Source organism: Rhinopithecus bieti, unplaced genomic scaffold, assembly GCF_001698545.2.
Source record: "Rhinopithecus bieti isolate Rb0 unplaced genomic scaffold, ASM169854v2 scaffold_28542, whole genome shotgun sequence".
NCBI lineage: Eukaryota > Metazoa > Chordata > Mammalia > Primates > Cercopithecidae > Rhinopithecus > Rhinopithecus bieti.
Genome location: NW_016812506.1, coordinates 348,403 through 355,702, shown reverse-complemented (window position 1 = coordinate 355,702; position 7,300 = coordinate 348,403). Strand labels below are relative to the sequence as shown.

Sequence of the window (7,300 nt, the reverse complement as noted above, 5' to 3'; positions counted from 1 at the left end):
GGGTTTTATTTTTCTTTAAGTAGTATTAAATTTTCTTTCGGCATTAAGTGATTTATATGTGAGCTCCGTATTTTTAAAGCTTATTTTAAAACTTGTTAGGATGGGTTTAGGCCAGCCTTTATTCTAGAAGCAGTTTAGCTTTATTATTAAGAGACTGGAGTGTCTTCAGTCTCTCCTGAATATTCTGGGTGTTTCAAGAGTATACTCCACGCTAGCTGGATGAATCTCAAAGATGTCTCAGTCCTGTGTGAGCTCTGGGAATTATTCTGCACATAGCTCCCTGCTTTTTGTTGTTTTTCTTCAGAAGTTGTTTTTTACTACCTAGCCTTGTGGATTCTCACAGTATGCTCATGTTATTCAGGCAAAGACTACAGAGGATTCCATGCAGATTTGTGGGATGTTTTTATCTGCATAGCTTGCTTCTCTAGCAACCTGCATCACACTTTCCAATCTCTCCATCTTCCCTGAACTCCAAAGTCAGCCCGGTGAGAGTGGTATGCTCCTTCTCCCTGTATTGTGGCCTGGAAGGAAGGAAGGTGAGACAATTACAGGGGTCACTTCATTTGTGTATTTTCTCTCAGGGATCATAATCCTGTACTGCCATTTCTAAGATCTGGTAACAGTCCTTTTCTATACTCTGCCCTGTTTTCTAGTTGTTTACAGTAAGAAAGCAAATCTGGTATCAGTTATTCCATCATGACTAAAAGTGGAATCCAATAATTTTATTGTAAATGAATTATTAATAGATAACAATAGTTCAAATAACATTGAGTAGGAATGAATTGATATAAAACTACATTGACTATAGCTTTATGTTTATGTTTTTCAATATATATAGCTTGCACATTTTCTTTTCTAGGTTCTCAGTTGGATTGTGAGAATTTTTATGCTTTTACCATCTTTTCCTACATGTATGTCATCAAAGGGCCCTGATACATGGTTTTGCAAGGCACATCTGTGGATTTCTGCGGATATTTCAACCATATCAGTGAGTACTATTTCATACTCAGATCAACTGTTCACATATATAATGAAAATTTACTGGTCTATATTTTTCTTTCAGTCCAACCATCCCAGGAAATGGATGAAAAATGAAATAAATCCTGTCGGCATTTTACCACTCTTAGGGGCAAAAACCATTACACTTTTACAGAAGACAGGAAGTGTATTTTAGTGGCCAAGGGACCAGAAACCTTGGGGTACCTCTCACAGGTCTCACAGGACACAAATGTCCTGGTTGCATAGTGTTCCTGAGCACAGCTTTAGCTGAACGCTTGTATGTCAAAGGGAAGTTCTCTAGCAATGGAACAAAACTGATGACTCAAAGAGAAGGCCCTGAAAGGAGGTCATATGTCTGAAGATCTGGAACCACTTGTCAATCTCAATCCTACTTTGAATGGGAGTCTTCTTTGTATGGAAAGCACTTTTCTATTATCTTTGAGCATTCAATAGAGGCTCAATACATGCTTGTTAAATAAATCATTGTGAAAGGTGAGCACACTCCCTTGTAAACGTCTCCCACCCCAGTGCACACTCTTCCTCTTAGGTTTTAATTTGTCTTTTTTTTCCTCACCAAACACACACAGAGGCCTTTTTATGAAAGTATCGTTTTCTAAAATATATCCATAAATCAAATGTGAAATGGATACTTTGTTTGGTAAACTAACATTTTACAATGTTATGGGGATGGTGTATTTATTTATTTATTTATTTATTTATTTATTTATTTATTTAGAGACAGAGTCTCTTTCTGTCGCCCAGGCTGGAGTGCAGTGACATGATCTCAGCTCACTGCAACCTCCGCTTCTCAGGTTCAAGCAGTTCTCATGTCTCAGCCTCCCAAGTAGTTGGGACTACAGGCATGCATCACCGTGACTGGCTAATTTTTTTTTTGTATTTTTAGTAGAGACAGGGTTTTGCCATGTTGGCCAGCCTGGTCTCCAACTCCTGAGCTCCGGCAATCCACCTGCCTCTGCCTCCCAGTGATGTTCTTTATAATCCAAAGTCAAACTGCTATCTCTACAATCTATCACCTGGACTGAAGAAGAACCGAAGGGGCACTGTGCAGCATTAGCACCCGTGTCCACGTCTGCTGTAGGTACATTAAAGATGCCCATGCAAGCAATTTAGATGCAAAGTCAGGATCACTAGCTTTTCTGTCATTCTCCAGAGGTGGGGGATGGGGAACCAATTAGTTATGAAGCACTTCAGAACTCCTGGGAGATATCGATTATATGAGGCATCTATATATATATATATAACAGAATTATATAGCTCCCAGTAGTGTTGTTGTGAAAGACAATAACCCATTTAATATTTTGAAATAGCTTGCCTAGACAGCACTCTTTGGAGCCTCTTTTGTTTTTCTTGACCTCCGTCTCAAAAGTCTTCCAGCTTTGAACAAATTCCACAATTCTCTGGACTTCCTGAGGAAAGCAGCTAAGATGTCTCATTGTTGCAAATGGGATTTTTTCAGAATTTCAGATTGCTGTTGTCAAAACATAACCAAACAAAAGTGTCTTAAACTTGTTCTTCACTAGTCATGTTCTCTTTATTTATTTATTTATTTTATTTTATTTTATTTTATTTTATTTTTTGAGGCGGAGTCTCGCTCTGCCGCCCAGGCTGGAGTGCAGTGGCGCGATCTCGGCTCACTGCAAGCTCCGCCTCCCGGGTTCCCGCCATTCTCCTGCCTCAGCCTCCCGAGTAGCTGGGACCACAGCCGCCGCCACCTCGCCCGGCTAATTTTTTTTGTATTTTTAGTAGAGACGGGGTTTCACCATGGTCTCGATCTCCTGACCTTGTGATCCGCCCACCTCGGCCTCCCAAAGTGTAGTCATGTTCTCTTATTCCTTGTTTTCCTTACACATTAAGAGCATGAATGTAGTTCCAATTAGACTGGGCTATTTCTTAACCTATATTCTTGTCCTTGGAAATGTGAACGTGTACCATGACGACTACGGATAATGGCCTGCTTTTACAACTACTTCACAGTTACCTGATGCATACTCAGAAATCATTTGAGCAACATAAATTAAATCAAGTAGGAATGTGTGATTATGTAGAATACAGTTTTAGTTAGAAGGCCTGGGTCAAACCCCTGGAATTAGTAGTTCCTTTGTCATTGAAGGTGGTTCCACAGATGATCTAATCATGGTCTCTTTATATAATGGGTGGAATATTTCCCACTTTACTTACATCATAGGATTAATAAAAAGATTAATAAAATTGCATATAGCATGCATATATCTCTATATATACATGTGTGTTTATATTCCCTATTCACATTAACTAGTTTGTATTCCCTATTAACATTAAATAGTTTCCTATTTCTCCAGGAATTTCATAAAAGCAATTTTTATATAAGTAATTTATTGGTAGTGAAGTAGACAAGAGTAATAATCATAGTGATGATGATGATGATGAATAACAACCATTTTCGTGGTACCTCTTCAAACCCTTTGGGTACATTATCTTAGCATTTGTCCAGTTGAGGAAACCGAAACTAAAAGATCGCTTTGCCCCAGTCACACAGCCAGGAAGCCCAGCAGAGATTCACACTCAGGTCTGACTGGGGTCCACGTCTGTGTTCTGTATACTACTGTGCCCCTCTTGCCCCCTGTCTGGTAGAGCCGAAAGAGCAAGAAAATGAGGAAAAGTAGTTTGAGACATATTTAAAAATAATTCACAATACAGAAAGGATCTCTTGCCCAATCATTAAAGAATAATAAATCAAAAATAAATTATGCAAGTGACATCTGCCAATATAAATATGCAGTGTAACTAGAAACCAATGACAAAAAGTAAAATCTACCCGATTGGAGACAAGAATCCTTTTAAAAATAAATCTTACATCAAAAGGAATATACAAATCAAAATTATACAATTTCTAGAAAAAAAAGCTTATAGAAACCGTGTTAGCATTTTTAAAAGAAAGAAAATAAAAGCAATAAACATACAATTCAAAAGTTAAGAAAACACACAAAGACAAGAAAAAGTCAAAATAAGGAAAGAGTGAGAAATACAAGTGGAAAAATCAGTAAAGTAGGGGGGGAAAAAAAAAACACACAGGAAAAAAAGCCCAGGTCTTTTATTGTTTACAGTTTTAAACCCAGGATGTATGTATCTAATATGCAGTAGTAGGTGTTTTCAGGGCCCTGGCCACTTAAATAGTAGCATGCTCTCATCATGGCAAATTGGATGGGAGAAGGCATGAAAGGCAAAAGCATTCCCACCCTTCTCCAAACTCCACTCCAAACAGCAAGCAGAGCCTGAATGGTGTCTCTGAACATGCACCCTTACTGGTCCTGGGGTCAAAAGATCACAAGATTTTGGAGGAAAATTTAGAGTAATTATAATGCCCAGGGTATAGAATACTGTAACTATTCAAACAAATCAGCAAATAAAACTTTTGTCTGGACTATAGCATGGTTAAAACTGGTAATAGAGAGTTAACCTCAGAGGCAACCATAGAATACATAAAATAGCTTTAATTGATGGTCTCATTAAATGAAAACTTTCAAGCTAATGGTCAAGAAAAAAATTAATGAATTTTTTCAGTTGCTTTACTTAAGAAGAAATTAAGTGTGAGGCATAAAATTGTACAAGTGCCTGTTTCTTGGCATGAGTTTTGGAATAATGCTTGTAAAAATCTGACTTCATGTTAGATTTCAAATTAATTTTACATGTAAATTAAATTTCATAGGGAAAGAAAATTTCCTTTTTTACTTGTGCAGTTTTCAAAAGACTGAATTTTAAAGTGAGTTTCAAGGGCAATGGTAAAATCCTCAAGACAAAGGCCTTGTTAAAGCATGTTCTTTGGACTAAAACAAATGAAACAACTTGAGTTTCTGGCTGGAAAAATGTTCTGAGCATTTGGTTTGGTTTTAAATATCTTATTAGAAAACAGTGCAGGGTCTTGAGCTATAAGAATATATAGACTTTCACTATCAAATGAAATCATTTTAAAATTTACAATAATCTTTCTGATTCTGATATGTGTTCATTGAATATATATTATAAAATATTAATACATTGTCATAAATATGATCTCTTTTCTCTATATATAGATGTGTGTGTGCATGTGTGTATACACACATAAACACATATATATGAAAAATTTTAATTCATATACATATACTGATAGACATATTCCAATATAATAGTACCTGGTAATAAATTTCACCCCAAGTGTTTATGAATTATACATATCTGATTAGTATGAACTTATACCTAACCACAAGTACTTAGAAATATAGTATCATCTACTTTATGAAAGTCACAGACCTTACTTTAGAGCTGTTCTATTTATAGGGTAAACTTCAAAATCAGAAAATAGATATTAACTTGTTGATGTGATTCGAATTGTGCTTCAACTCACTTTACTCATCAAAACTATGTCCTGAACTCAGGTATCACAGCAACTGAAATTAAATGAATGGGTAGAGCATTGCAATTCTCTGGCTAGAGCTTCTTTAAAATGAAATTGCTTTGGAGAAGGATTAGCTCATTGATTTATTAGGATCTTGTTATGAATTATTTATGTATCAGAGGCTTTCTATTAAATTAGACAATTTGAGGCTACAAAGAGACACTGTCAAGGGTCTACAAAAAAGGATTTGGTGTGAGAGATACATCCTTACCCATACCATGGGCAGGCCCAGGCTTGTGATGCTTTACTTGTTAGAATGCTGGCCCTGAGAGCGTAGACAAAAAATGCCAATAAGCCATGTCACTGTGGGTGACTTGAAATCATCAATATCATGTCCTTTATTTCTCTCCAGATGATCTAAAACAGGGATCATTAAATCAAATATTTAGAGGGGACCCCAGGTGACATTCATGAGAGAAGCAGGCCTAATAAGGCTATGACAAACTTGAGAGTGTGCCCAGCTCTACTTCAGATGAGTAGCACCATGTCTTTAGGGTTTAAAAAAATAACTGGAATGTTGTATCTAATGTGAAATTCCCCAAATTTAAAATGTTGGCACTATATTTGTATTAATTGCATAGGTCATCAAAACTACATCATTAGGCTAGAGTTGGTTTTTGGTTTCAATGTACTATGCTTTTAAAGTACTTGGTCCTAGGTTTTATTATATGAATAAAGACAGTGGGGAAGATTAGGTAGTACAGTGGTGAGGGTGTTGTTTATTATTCCTCCATCCATTATAAATTTAAAAGAGTACCTACTATATTCTAAGCCTGGTTCTACTCATTGTGGATAAAGTGGTGAGCAAGTCCCTGCCTTTATAGAATTTGTATTCTTGTGAGTAGGAGTGGGTGAGATTGCTGTAAAAATGGATAAGGAAAGATGAGAAAGAAATGCCATGAAAAATGCAGATCCATAGAATTTTTGAGTAGTATGAGAGTTTGTTCCTTCTTATTTCACAGGCATGGAAAATGACTCCCATAGAGATTAGTGGATTGCTCAGGATATAGTAAGTTACTGGGAGAATCCAGGCGAGAGCCCAGGGCTGTGTTTGTGGTTGTGCAAACTATGCAATTACACAGGGCCCCACGCTTGGTTTAATGGTCTGCTGTCACTATTAGATATTCTTAATTATCTTTGAACTTGTGATTTGTAACAGAAGTGCAATGCAATGATGAAGCTCGTGCTGTTTCTTGCCGCTTCATGTGCACAGAGCATGTGATGGCTCTGAGCACAGAATTCTGGTATACCACAATGCATGGAGTTCAAGGAGACTCCAAGTGATTGCAAGGTAAGCCTGTTATGTTCATTCTGAGTGATTGGGAGGGGTGGTGGGGGCTCCTGACAACCCCAAGAGAGGTTACACTTTCCATTCCAAGGAGAACTTGCTTAGAACACAAAGAGAAGACTATGGTGTTCCAAGAAACTCAAACCACCAAGGAGCCCTATTGTGTCCTTTCTTACGTGTGTTATGCGCTTGCAGTAGTCAGCCACTTACGCTGAACGTGCTGACGTAGAAGGAAAGGGAAAGATAGGGCAACCCATAGTTCTTTTTCCTTTCAATCTTTCCATAGCCATCAGTAACCCCAAAGGTAGGGAGAGTTTGTAGAATGTGTGTGCATCGAGAATTGAAATAAACACTATCAAGTTTGTTCTGTGCAGTGTTTCCACTGTTCTGATAAGAACAAAATAAATATGCATGTAAAAACTATGAAATATATAGTGTTTGATTTCAGTGAGTCTGCATACACATCAAATACTCTTACATTGGCATTTAAAACTCATCGCACAATATAAAGCTAAATGGTAAAATTCACTCATAATTAAATTTTTTTTTTTTTTTTTTTTTTTTTTTTTTTTTTTTTTTTT

General features: G+C 36.9%; 1 long non-coding RNA gene across 1 annotated transcript in view; it reads right to left on the bottom strand.

The window, feature by feature from the left end:
- Window positions 1-2,336: 2,336 nt before the first annotated feature.
- Window positions 2,337-7,300, bottom strand: part of LOC108545003 (uncharacterized) — a 9,726-nt gene continuing 4,762 nt past the window's right edge. Inside the window, exon 3 of the long non-coding RNA XR_001890004.1 lies at window positions 2,337-2,488. This is a non-coding gene — a long non-coding RNA (uncharacterized LOC108545003). The remainder of the gene's footprint in view (window positions 2,489-7,300) is intronic.